Source organism: Pelobates fuscus, chromosome 5, assembly GCF_036172605.1.
Source record: "Pelobates fuscus isolate aPelFus1 chromosome 5, aPelFus1.pri, whole genome shotgun sequence".
In the NCBI taxonomy this organism is placed as follows: domain Eukaryota; kingdom Metazoa; phylum Chordata; class Amphibia; order Anura; family Pelobatidae; genus Pelobates; species Pelobates fuscus.
Window position 1 is genome coordinate 77139341 of NC_086321.1, and position 14697 is coordinate 77154037.

At 37.9% G+C, this 14697-nt stretch overlaps 1 long non-coding RNA gene across 1 annotated transcript in view; it reads left to right on the forward strand.

Moving 5' to 3' along the window:
• Positions 1–14697, forward strand: part of LOC134612492 (uncharacterized) — a 105015-nt gene that overhangs the window by 49672 nt on the left and 40646 nt on the right. The window contains exon 2 of the long non-coding RNA XR_010090931.1: positions 2526–2591. This is a non-coding gene — a long non-coding RNA (uncharacterized LOC134612492). The remainder of the gene's footprint in view (positions 1–2525; positions 2592–14697) is intronic.

Genomic DNA, 14697 nt, shown 5'->3' on the forward strand with positions numbered 1-14697 from the left:
TAAACGTAAGAGTTACAGCGCATTTTTCATTTCTCTATAGCAGAGTTACATTATTCACAGTAAGTAGAATTTTACCTGCAATAGAGTGATTGCAAGATACAAACATTGCAACGTGTGTAAATATTTGGTGGTGATAAGAAGTAGACTTTGACATTATGATGCTCAGCAGTTTTCCAGTGCAATGAGATTATGATACTACAACTGGGGATTACAATACTATATATATCTATATATACTTTATTTAATTAAAACAAATGCATTTTTCCTGATTATTTAATGTAGGAAGACAAGGCAGCAAATATGCTCATTCTAAGCTAGGTCTTATTCACGGGTTAAAATCACCCACTGTTTCATATTCTTTTATTACCATTGTACCGGTTACTCACTGCATTTAGATAAGTGTGCTGATTTCTTTGTTAAAAACTAAAATCTCTATATCATACACATAGCCATTGCAAATGATCTTTAAATGTATAAAAATGGATACTGTCATACCGATGTAACAGTACTGTCATATCTGTATGACACGTTTTATTCCTTTCAAACGAATCCCATAATCGTGTTATTTTGCCAAGTTCATTGGCTGTTAAAGGTGGGAGTGTGACCTAATGGCTGGTAACAACTATATTATAAAGATCCGAAAATAAATTCTGTTTTAACTGTTTTGTTCTCAGCAAATGCAATGCATTTGTCATGGGCTTAATCATGTGCAAGCCGAAACAAATGCATTAGGGGGTGTAACTATTTTGCTTTAATCACGCATTCTAAGTTCCTTTACTCCATTTCGGTCTTTTGTGGTTACTTTTTTTATTTGCTATAGTAATGTATTTTGGTTTTACTATATGAATAGCTGAGAATGTACTACTTTAGGAATGCTATGAAGTAGGATCCAGTCTTTGTTCAGTTGTCATGTAGGCTAAAGGGACATTCCAGACCATTTAAGCACTTTAACTTGCTGAAATGCTTTGTGTGTGATGAGTGTGTCTTCTTTTTTTATTTAAAATAAAATTGGAGATTTCAATAGAAATTGGCACTTTTATAAATTAACCTGGTTACACTTCCTGGCTGTTAATCAGACAACAGTTCTAGTTACTTCCTGGTTGTATAACTCAATGGAGCTAAACTCAAGGCAGTAGTTGCCCAGAGAACCTGCCTTGACTTCTCATTGAGCTGCACTGGGATGTCTCTGATTGGACAGCCACAGAAAGTCTGGGCGGGGTTAGAAAGGTAGGGCTTGCAAAGGCTTCAAAAAAATAGATCTGCAACTTTTGCCAGCTGTTTTTAGATAGCCCCAAATAAAAAAAAAGCACATATAAAGGACCACTATAGGCACCCAGACGACTTCAGCTCAATGAAGTGGTCTGGGTGCCAGGTCCATCTAGGTTTAACTCTGCCTGCTGTAAACATAGCAGTTTCAGAGAAACTGCCATGTTTACCTATGGGTTAATCCAGCCTCTAGTGGCTGTCTCATTGAAAGCCGCTACAGGCGCTTCCGCGCTTCTCACTGTGATTTTTCACAGTGAGAAGACGCCAGCGTCCATAGGAAAGCATTGAGAATGCTTTCCTATGGACTGACTGAATGCGACCGCGGCTCTTGCAGTGCATGCGCATTCAGCCGATGACGGAAGGAGGAGGAGAGTCCCCAGCGCCGGAGAAAGGTAAGTGTTTAACCCCTTCCTCCCCCTTCAGCCCGGCAGGAGTGGGACCCTGAGGGTGGGGGGGGGGGGGGGGGGGGGACACCTATTAACACTATAGTGCCAGGAAAACGAGTTTGTTTTCCTGGCACTATAGTGGTCCTTTAAATGCATACATGTTTTCATTGGGTGTATCTCTAATAAACAGAATTATTTTTTATTTTTTTATTTAGGCAGTGAAGCGCTATTGGGTTATACTGATAGCAGTTTACAGTTACTTAGTGGGTGGGGGCGAAGGTAATGGTAAGCGTTATGAAACATGTTGGGAAGAGACAAGTTATCCACCTATCTCAGGTCCTCCTAGATTGTAAGCGCCTTCACCTATAAATATCCCAAAACACTATGGAACATATGGCGCTATATAACTGCTAATAATAATAATAGACCCACTCCATACAATCCACACCAGCTGGGCATCACCCAATCCGCACCCATCGCTGCACATCACTTGCCTCCTACCTAAATACAATCATTTGTACATACACAAACCCCTCACAGAAGCTACCAACAGACCCTACAAAACATACAAACCAGTTGTGATGGGTAACAGGTTGGTGCTTGGGATATTTTTGACTAACATCAACTGAATTACTTTTTTTTTTTGTAAAATGCTTATTTTGCTCCAAGTTCATAAATGCATTAAACCAATTGCAAAAGCGAGAGGTCACCTTGAATAGGTTTAATGATGTAATAGCTGTGTTTGTTTTACATTACACTTAGTTGTATATACAGTAAAATGTGTTAACAATATATATATATTTTCTTTCCACTAAGCAAGCTTCTGCAGTATGCTAAGTATGCAAAATAACTCCAGAAAATCCTGTTTTACAGATCCAGGCAGTGCTGAACAAGTCATGTAAATGACAGCAAGAAGTATCTGTAACACGTCTGTTCACTGTAAGTATTGACCTTATACTGTGTAAATTGCAGAACAGTCATAGCTTTAAACGTTGTACAATGTTCAGTGAGTTGATTACAAACAGTACAACAGAGGGCACTCAGATATTGACATGTATGGATTGCAATGCAAAGAGGTGCTCACTTTAAATACCCTGTTCTCCTTCGGGGCTTAGTTAATACACTACATGCTAATATAATACAGTTATACAGCACACTACATAAAAAAAACACTCTTTATTAGAAGATTCCTAACAACAATTAATCTGCTCAAAACCAGAATATATTCACAAGTAGTATATTACATTAGCAAAATATACCAAACTGGTAATCACCATACCTATCAATAATTCAAATGAAGCATAACGTATATAGCAATAAAGAAACCTACAAATAATTGGATTACATACTGAATCGTATAATGATAGGATAGAGAATCCTGATACCAAAGTATGACTTCCCAAAGTGGAAATGTAAGTCTGAGGCCCCTCCAGGGTAAACCAAAGATCTCTGAAGTCTTGCATAGGAAAAATGCCCTGTGTTTGTTTATAAACAAATACATAACATAAACAAAGTCAATTGACTCCTACATGGCAGGGCATTGAGCTGTAAGACGGGATGGGCATGATCTGAACACCAAAACTGATTCATTAAGCTAAAGTTGTTCTGGTGAATATAGTGTCCCTTTACTGATTTAAATTGCTGGCATAGATATCAGAATAGTTGGTTTGATGGTATGCTTCTATTTGACAAAATTGTATATATTAATATTGATTTCTGGAATAATTGCGTTATAAATCTGTCAAAATATTAAATATGACCATTCTTCTTCAAAATATAGTAGTAGACTATGTATGGCACAATATGCAAAAGTGTTTTACACTTGGTTAAGAATGAGTATGTTTGAGAATGTGAGCGAATGGCTTGCTCTCCCCGTGTCTCACCCGCTGTTTGTCCTGTATTCTACATGAACAAGTTTGTTGATGTCTTCATTGTGTGGTGAAGGGAAAAGGATCCAACCCTTCCTCCTCTGCTGTTAGTTTTTGTGAACTTTGACGTGAAATCCATGTATTAAGGTGGAGGGATCAGTTGATAATTTTAGTTTTCTATTGGCTGAAGTGAATTTAAAGGAACACAGAACTAAAAGGAAACTGCTTTGGAAGTAGCCACAGGCATTAAAAAAATTTTGGTCATGTATTCTCTGTGTCCAAGATGCAGTTGTCTGTGAATCAAACAAAACAAAGACTATTAAATGAATTAATAAGACATTGCCTCAGTAGGTTTGCAGTGTGGTACGTTAGCTAACATGATCCATTATTCATCGACCCCTAGCACTATAACTACCGTAGTTGGTTTTATTCCAGTGTCATTTCCCAGGTGCCCCTAATGATGAGAGCTAATTGGTGTTAATCCAGTCTGCTTCTAGCTGCCTTTAGCCTTAGAGCTAGTGGGTTTTAATGCAGTGCAATGCTCTAATCTAGCCACTGCTAGCAACTGGATAGATTTAGCACTGGTTTTAATCTTGCAGAGACAGAATTGTCATGCTATATTGAAGCTGCATGACATTACTCCCAAGAGTCTCAGTAGAATGCACAGTCTGCTTGAGCATTTTACTACATGACATCATTTTTCAATGATTCCACACAGCGGCTTATGCCTCTTAAACACAGCCCACCCTGTAAAAATAATAGGACATCAATGAGCTAGACAATTCTTCATCATGCTGTAAAGAAATAAATTATAAGCTACTTCACAATGCATAGATTAAATAAAACACTAAGAGATGTAAAGCTACCAATGCATTTTCATTTGACGCCCAGGATTTGTTTGAACAAGTAGATCATTTTAAGTATTAGTATTCTTATTAATGTTATTGTGTACATTGTCGTTTCTAAAAAATAAAAACAAGAGTATCATAACATAGCCGTGGGACCATTTGCTATGGGCGATTCCACCTCCCATCACTAAACAAAACAAGAAAATACCTTTAGGCAATTTACTTATTAACTCGCAGTTTTCATTTACTACCAATTTGGCCAAAAATGATCAAAAAACGTATTGGTTAAAGTGACTCTGTCAACTTCGGTGGTCTTTGATTATTTTTTCAACTACCTCCAAAGGTGACGTCCCTGTCTCTGGCATGTTAGTGGGAATTGAAAAAAAAAAAAAAAACTTCTGTTGTCTAATAAGTTGGAACTTAACTAAAATTCCAATTAAGTTAATATGAGTATTTCATAAAGATTGTAGTTTATGAAATATCCATATTGCGGTGACAAAGCCACTTTAACCCCTTAAGGACACATGACGTGTCTGACACGTCATGATTCCCTTTTATTCCAGAAGTTTGGTCCTTAAGGGGTTAAAGGAATGATAACTACTATAGGGTGTCATAGTGGTTATAGTACCAGTAATGTAGTCCCCTCACCCATTGTAAAATATCAAACCATTTAAGGATTTTTTTTTTTCTTACCTGGGACCCATCAGGTTCCTCTCTCCACTTCCACGACCCCATTCAGAGAGAAGGAAGCTCAATGACTGTCAGCCACAGAGTCTCTGAGTGGAAGTGGGAATCAGTGTCCAGAGGACCCAAGGTAAGGCATCAAATAGTTCTAAATTGGTTTGACTACTTACAGTGGGGGTGCAAGGGCACTTCTTGCACCATAACCACTGCAGCACACTGTAATGGTAAATATGCTTGGAGTGTTACTTTCAGGTTTTTAAAGACAAGCATACATTAATAATCATAATTATTCAGGTTATTGTTACATTATTTGATTAATGTGAAGTAAATAATCATGCCACCAGCACAACATTCCACCAATGCATTATGCCTGAGTAAACTTGCCAAGCGTTTGTTAGTTATGGTTTGCTTTGCACTCTGCCTGGACCCATGATTTCAATGGAGTCACTGAAGCAGAACAATTAAATTGTACTTATTTTCTTTCGATCTCCTATAGTGGTTTTGTTCTGTGATTTCGAAAATTGAAAGTTATACGGTAATTTCTTTGGTTAATTGAACAAATCGGATGCCATTATCACAATTGGCTCCTTCCCTCCCACTTTGGGCTGCATGATTCCATATTGACCGTAAAAGAACACTTAATTAATTGTGATGAAATTCCTGCACGAACAAAAATGTAGACATTTTACAATAATTAGTGGCTTAATATAAGTAATGGTGAAATGACAGTCAAGTTGCAAAATATAGATTGAAATAGGCAAGTTAATTTTTTGTTTAAATTTCCTTTTTAGGGGTCAATTTTAAAAAGTCGGTTACTAACACACTGTTTAGTGAATATAAAGATAATTAAACAAACCCTGAATAGACACCGTTTTGAAACAATTTGGTAACTATTTCAGAATGCAGTGAATGGGTACAGCCCTATGCAAAACAGTGTCTGTTAACAAGTTTATAGTAAAATGAGGTCCAAATGCTATACTTTGCATGACATTTGGATATTCATGAAACATCGATTTACTGATTTACTTCCAAATTAGAACAGTTTGGGACGCTTTCAGAAATTTCCTTAACATGCTCAAGGTAAATGGGTTCATATTCATGAATGTTAACTCCCGTCAGAACATCAGTAGTTCAAGGGATGTAATGTAGGGTGTAATCTGCTTCTGGTTAATAGGGGGGCTGGATGAGAACTCTTTCTTTTATTCTTCTTTTTTATCTGTTTTGAACTATTTGGATATTGAGAAACAACTCTGGAATTGTTCAGGAATTAATTACTGTGCACATTGTGAGATATTTGAGGCACTTAAAGGGATTCTCCAACACTATCTTTGTTGTTTAATACTGCACTATTTAGCAGTAGTCTTTTGGTTAGACGCTGAAATAACGTAATCAATTAAGTTTTACTTATCTAAATCCAGTCCTTGCACTTGCTCTGAGCCAGCAAGGGACAAGAGAAAGAGATGGAAGGAAAGGAGGAAAGAGGAGTACAAATTAAAATCGGGTAGCATAGCGAGGGCTGCAATCAGTGTGGGAAGGAGTTAGGGGAGACTCTGATGACCCCTTACTTTTTTAGAATTTTTGTTTTGGCAAATTCTGTTTATTTAATCCTATTAATGTTTTGGTAAATATGATTTTTTTAAATCAAATTAATTATGGGAATGGCTATTAATATAAACACTTAAAGGGACACTGTAGGCCCTTCTGCCCATTGGAGTGGTCTGGGTGCCAACTCCCACTACCCTTAACCCTGCAAGTGTAATTATTGCAGTTTTTTTAAAACTGCAATAATTACCTTGCAGGGTTAAGTCCTCCCCTAGTGGCTGTCTATTAGACAGCCACTAGAGGGAACTTCCTGCTCCATAGCACAGGTTTTCTGTGCTAGAGCGTCGCTGGACGTCCTCATGCTGTGTGAGGACCTCCAGCGTCGCTCAATTCCCCATAGGAAAGCATTGAAAATCGCTTTCAATGCTTTCCTATGGGGTGCGCTAATGCGCATGCGCGGCATTGCCCCGCATGCGCATTAGGTCTCCTCCGCCGGTGGGCGGGATCACCCACCGGCCGACGGAGGCAGAAGGTGGAGCGGCGGGCGAGGAGCAGGCAGCGACGTGGGACATGTCGCTGTCTCAGGTAAGTCACTGAAGGTGTTTTCACCCCTTCAGCAACTGGGGATTGGGGGGTGGGAGGGAAAAGAATCCTGCAGTGCCAGGAAAACTGATTGTTTTCCTGGCACTGGAGATTCCCTTTAAGAGCAGATGTACTAATACAAAATCTTTGATTATTCAGACTGTTGAACATTTCCTTCCAATATTTCAAACGAAAAAAAATAGGGACACTTACATTTCAGTGATGTGAGTAGGAGTGTGACCAGGGGCGGTGCTGTTCTGAGAGGTATTAGGTGGCTTAATAATACCAATGTATGCAAAGTGAAATTTAATTTAAAAACAAAAACCATGTACCTTATTTTACGCAGAGTTATATCTCCCTCTACATTTGTTGCTGTTTAAACAGACATTACTGTGAATATTTTTGCCATGGCCCTTTTTTATACAGTCGCATAAAGGAAGACATTATGATAAAACAGGGATTGAGGGATTTGGGTCCAAAACAGGGACTGTCCCTCCTAAATAGGGACACTTGGTAGGTATTTTAGCACTTTCAATGTATGTGAGACACTCACACACAATAAAGAATTACGTTATTTTGTGCATTCTGCCCTGTAGCTCACTATATAAAAAAAAAAAAATCAGGATCTATTTATACAAATAATGCAGATGTGACACTTCTTAATTGACTAAGAGGGTGACATTGGCTTAACAAAAACCCAAGGACACCTTGCACTATAACCATATATTATATATAATAAGCTGCAGTGGTTATAGTGTTTAAAGTGTCCCTTTAAGAAACTGTGAAGACGGTTTAGCTGCATTACTGCTTACAATTGTACACAGTTCAGCATACATAGCCATGACCAATGGGAGTGGTCGTAATTACAGAGAGCCACTGACAGGCAGAATGAATTGAAGGTGACGTCAATAAGGAAGTCATTTTGAGAAAAACAATGTATTCATTCATGTGTTTCTAATATTTGTAATTACTAGAAAGGGTTAAATATGTATGTTGGGAGTGAGATCTGCAACTGTAACTTATACAGTTCTTCAAAGGAGAATGTTTTTTAATATACATGGATTTATGTGCTGATGTTTATGACAGAGTGGCTGCCATTTTACCCTTTATATGCTGTCTCCTTTATTGATGCCTGTTACTGCTCTTGGAAATGTATTGTAGGACCAAATTCCTACTTGGGGGGAGGGGGGGGGGGTACTCCTGATTCACCCTTAATACGTATGTTGTTCAGATGTATCACTCGGAAAGCCTCTGCTTTTCATTCAGTTGTCTAATGAAAACCAAGTCTCCCTCAATGTCAGCTGAGCTCATACGCACATTGATAACATACAGGTGTGCAGAGTTACTAAGATTACTGAGGAAGATGTTAATAAGCCTATAGAAAGTAATAGAAACAAAATATGATCTTTATACATTTATTTTTATTTTACCAGAAAGGATACATTGAGATTTCTCTCGTTTTCAAGTATGTCCTGGGTCCACAAAACATTGCATTGATACAATATTACAAAAAATACAATATACAAATAATGTGTGTATATATATATATATATATATATATATATATATATACTTACACACCTATATAAATTTAACACATAATAGGTAATAAATATAGTCAACCTTGACAGGTGCATTCTGTATTGAGGTATATTGCGATAGATCTCTTAAAACATTTTAGATTGAATTAAGATTTGACTATGTCCCATACTAGTGACCAATGCTTTAAAGAGATACTATAGTGTTAGGAATGCTAACTTGTATTCCTAACACTATAGCTCCCTCTACCTCCCCATTTCTTGCGCCCCCTGCCCCCCTGCCAATAAAGGGTTAAAAATCCTTTATTTACATACCAAATTCCATTGCTTATGTCCCTTTGCGCTGGGTTGGCACTCCTTCTCCTCCACCTTCATTCCGACAGGAGGACCTAATGTGGTAGAAGCCTACCTTGCCTACCTATAACACCAATACACATGCAAGGCAAGCACATTAGGCCCCCTCCAAAGGAAAGCTTTGAATCAATGCTTTCCTATGGGAATTTCACTAATACTGGGTGTTTTCATGAGAGTGTGAGGATGTCCAGCATCAGTTAGGAAACCAAAAGTTGCCTACCAAGCAGGAAGCACCTCTAGTGGATGTTTGGTAGACAGCTACTAGAGGCTAACTTAGTGCTGCAATGTAAAAATTGTAGTTTCTCTAAAACTGCAGTGCTTTACATTGCAGAACTAAGGGCAATAGGACGTGAGAGAGCTGAAGTGGTCTGGGTTCCTTTAGGGTCCATCTAAACATCAAATGTTGGACCTGGATGTTGGATATTGCAAAATGTAAAAGAAAAAAAAGTATTGTTCACACACATGGCAAAAATGTGGTGTAAATTATCCCTGATCTTTAAGGAGTTAAATGGATCATCTCAACTGCTTCTCCATGGGTAATTATAGGTAGAAGAATGTCCCCTTGTGGCTAAACTCTTAATGCAACCCCAGTGGTAGACCAGTTTAAAAGCTGTCGAATTGGACAGCTGGATTGTTCATTTCACCTTTAAAAGCATACTGCAAATGCAGTACTTGTTTAGAAGCACATACGAGTGATGTAATTGTGTTGGCATCAGTTTATAGAGAACTGAGTGTTGAATAAAAACACACTTTCTCTTTCAAGTGGCACGAAAGCACTTTGCATCAATACACCCTTGTAACAAACAGTAGCAAAGTGAACTGGATTGGCACTCATCGCTAAAAATAAGTGTTCAATGTCACCCAACTCGCTGGTGCCTATTATAACAACCTGAGGATTACGCAGGTGCTGAAGTTTGAGTATGTACCAGCTCATCTGTTTTGTAAGCTATATATAAACAGGTCCTTAGCATGACATACAGACACTACAAGCACAATAACAATGTATCTCCTTGCAGGAGACCATCTGTCTCTCCTAAAATGGGTTTTTAAGACTCCAAACTATTCAAGCTACAAACTATTCTTCCTCTTCTACACATCCAAATGTGTGTATGGAGTCTGCATGCTGACCTGACATGCTAATCAAATCCCTACCTCTCATAACAATTTGTATGATAGAGTGCAATCACATTGCAGCCCCATTCACTATACTGTGAACTGAGCTATCGGTAAGTCCAGCTCACATCAACTTAGGCATCCATTCTATACACCCTTTGAGAAAATTGGAAAAGTGCAGAATTGCATATCCCAAAAACCTCTGCTGGGTAGACTGCACTGAGCAGTATGAGAATCACCTGGTTAAAGGAACACTATAGTGTCAGGAATATAAAAATGTATTCCTGATACAATAGTCATGTTATGCAGCATTAGGCCCCCTGCCCCTCTCAGATTAACTTTTAGAAGGTGGGTTTATTCACCTTTTTTCACAAAACCCCGGCTGGCCCACCTGGTTTGATGATCTTGGCCAATCCAATGCTTTCCCATATGAAAGCATTGGGATGCTATTGTGCATTCACAGCAAAATGCATTCATAGCAAAATCAGCATCTCTAGCATCTTGAATCAGTGCATCTCTATGGGGAGCGTTAAGTGCAACATGGAGACGCTGATTGTAGGTGCTGTGCATTATACACTTCTTACACAGGAAGCACCTATAGTGGCTGTCAGAGTGGCTGTCACTAGAGGTGTTACTATGCAGGAATGTAAGCACTTTTTTTTTTTTCTCTGAAAAGGCAGTGTTTACATTAAAAAGACTGAAGACACCAGAGCTGTCATTAAGACTTGGCAAAAAGGCAGTGGCCCACCTCTGACATATTTAACCTATCTATGTATTTTATATGTGCCCTCATTTCTTGCAGCCTTGTGTGAACACTACAAACTGACAGATATGGGAAATGTGAAATTACTGTGAGGTCATGGTAGGTCCCATAGTGACTCTGAGCTGATACCATGTTTAGTGTATCTACAAGCTTGGAGCCAAGACTGAGGTTATGGTGCAAAGTGGGATAAATGGAGGAACAAAGGTGATCCCAAAGACCGAGAAAGGATGCTTCCAGATATGGGGGGTCCCTAGATAACAATCAGAATGTATCTAGACAATAGACTGAAAACTGAATCAGTTCTTCACTTTACTTACATCTAAATAAGAAGATTAAACTAAAAAAGGGATTTAAAAAAATCCGTACAAATCAATAAAAAAAAACATATTATGGAAAAATGTCTGTATTGAATAAGGGGGACACAGAAATAAATTTAGCTGGGAACGATTATTACTGCTCAAAGAGTGTTTGTTATTATTTTAATGCATTATCTGTATATTCTAATTTGAAAAAAATTGTGGTCCCTTCTTGCAGTGCTTTAAAATGGTTAGAGTTGAGGGGGAAAATTGAACTTTGAAATATTGAAATGTTTTATCAGAACAAACAATTCAGTTTTTACGTCTTTTATCTGAATTTTTATACATTTTTAAACGTGCTGTTTTCACTCGGTTTTGCAATCAGCAAAAACATCAGGGATTCTGCCTGTTGAGAACACAATGTAATCTGACACATTTGCTTGGCTGCGAATATTTCCTCCAGCCGCTGTACTTTCTGTGCTGTCGGCAGGACTTTGTACTTTTTTTTATCTGTATAGCCATTTAGCAAACATACAACTAAAGCCAACTGTTTTTATAATGTGTTTGTGGAAAAAAAATGTTTAGGAAACACAAGTAGGAAGCTGGTTCTTTTAACAGGAAAGTCTCAGCTCCAACAAATAAAAGCCCAGTGTATTTTTTGTTGTGACCCTGCCTTAACATATAGACAGACTAAGCTTTGATCCCTCATATGTAATTTGTTCATAGAATCTCACACAGTTATTCACTAAAATAAGAATTGTTAGGAATTCAAAGTGAATTTTAAATTTAGAGCGGCTCTGTCACCCCCTGACCACCAAAGAAAATAACATTTACAATCACAAGTATTTTTATAGCACTAACATATTCCACAGTGCAGTACAATAGATACACATTTAATTCTAACATGTACGATAAATGGGAACAGTAGGTGAAGAGGACCCTGCCCAAACAAGCTTACAATCTAAAGGATTTCATAAGGATAACATCTTTTATAAAATGCTCATAAAGACTGTTTTAGAATTTCTTTTCTGAAATTCCAACCCAGTTAAAAGATATCACAAAACACTACTTTGTCTTATCTTTTTTTTCGACACTTGACGAAAAGGTGGAGCTACCGCTGTAAAGCGTTGTCAAGCAGTCAGCTGTCGCGGTTATGCAGAATCCCGCGGACTGGTGGGATCGTCCATACATATCAGTGTTCTACTCTACTATTTGCGAGAGTCCAGAACGGACGTTGGCTCCTGGCAGATGAAGCACCAGGAGGTGAAGTGAACCAGCAAGAAGACAATTGAGGGAAAGGTTCAGCTAAGTAAACTCATCTTTCCCTGCACCCCACGGTCATCTCACTGCAAGCGGCAAAGTCACAGAGTCCTAGTGACAGAGCCACTAAAAGGCCAAAATGGCCAACTCCGCTAGACGGCTATTCTTCCAGTTAAGCTACGTTTGTCTTTACATTTGAAATTCATGTTGAATTCCTGACATTTGTGACTTTAGTAAATAACCCTGTTGGATTCAAGGATAAATAAACCTGAAGAAGGTCTTGCTTAGGGGTTTCTTTTAAAGGTTATACATCAGATTTCAAAACCACTCATAAGGTCAAGATAAAAAGCATAAACGTATGCTGGCACTCAGACCTATAAGCGGGTGCAGATATCGAGGTTACCCACCTATAAACAACCTCAAAATATAAATACAAAATCTAATTAATGATACCGCACTCCAAAAAAGGGGTGTTTTAATTCATATGATATACAAGATCAGAGACAATCTATAGTGCATCATTTCATACCATAAAGACTGTGCAATGGAAGAAACCTTAATTCAAATTATGTTCAAGATCAAAGGCATAGTTCATATTATGTACATAAATCAAAAAGCAATCTATAGTGCATCCTTTCATACCAGAAGGATTATATATAAAGGACAAACAATATCCTAAATCCTGACCATATCGTAGATGGATACTGTAATATGCATTTCAAATATTGTGAGTTAAAATACTTAGGGGTTCCTCCCACAACAACATATATTTCTTTCAAGACCAAAGATTTTTTTTAAATTGTTCTTCTTGCCCCACTTTGGGCTAAATCTCTTAAGCTACTCAGAGGCCTCTTAAAAAAAGACAAAAGTTATTTTGAAAAAAAAATAACGAGAAATAAAAAATGGGAAAACACAAACAAAATATATTGCAGCCTTGAAAACCAGAAAACAACAAAAATAAAGTCAATCTGTAGGAGTACTCAAAAGGGACAAAAAAAAAAAAAAAGATAAATAATGGTCAGATCTCACCAGCCAAAAAATGAAGTAGCAAGATTGTGAATGTGGGTGTGAGTCCTTGTTGTAGTGGTAGTTTGCTGTCCAGAATCAATGAGTTGTTAAGGATCCTTCGTAGGAGGTCTTCATTAATGTGTGGACGATAGTTCCAGGTAGTGATGAGGCTGTATCTGTAGATGTGATCGGGATCCATGTACACATACATTAGACACAGTAAGCGCACACCATATCCACACACATTACACACAGCCAGCACAGACCACGTTTACACACAGTGGGTGAGATACTCAAGTTTTTTCAATAAGCTGTAATCTACAGAAAAGTTATGGTTCCCGTTTGAACCAAGCTTAAGGAAAAAGTTACGTGCACACTATCCCAAATCCCTATGTACATTTAAATAACTGAAGGATGTTTGTTTTTGTTTTTTTACAGTCTTTAGTTAAAGATTTTATGGCGTTTGCAACAAGTTAGGCAAACAAATTATACAGTAGACTACTCAATATGTCTGAGTCCAACTGAAGGATTTTTAGTATCAAGGCAGCACTGTAAAATGGCTGTGTAATACAAAGCAAATACAAACATACAAAATTAAGCCCTTCGCTCCAACTCCCACTAATCCTGGGCAGCAGCTATGACTATGTACATATCAGCCCCAATACATGCAGTCAAAATCAAAGAAAAGAGTTTTACGAACTAACCCATATCTCTATGTATATCTAAATAACGAGAGTTTTTTTTAGTATCACTCCAATGGCAAATAAAGTGTAAGCTCAGCTGCCACGTCAATGTAAACCTCTTAGGTGAGTCCTATACTAACAATTCACCTTGCTTCTTTAAGCTGAAAGGTAAAATCTCTAATGAGACAGAGAGGGGAATTTTTCTAAACCGCAACACACTTATTAACCCTTAATAGGGAACACATGGGGTGGGCGGCAGCATTGTAACATGGCTCTGTGATACACAAGCAAATACAAACATACAAAATGAAGCCTTGCGTTCAAACTCCAATTTCTATATTATATACATTATGTATCTGATGAACCTATAAGACTGAAATAAATGACCCAGATGTCCTATACATTCATTGGCCCTAAAAAAGGTTATTAAGAAATTAGAAAGTATTCCGAACTAGGGCCTAAAATGAGAAATGTGAGGTGGCTTGAAAATGTGAAAAGTGATATCC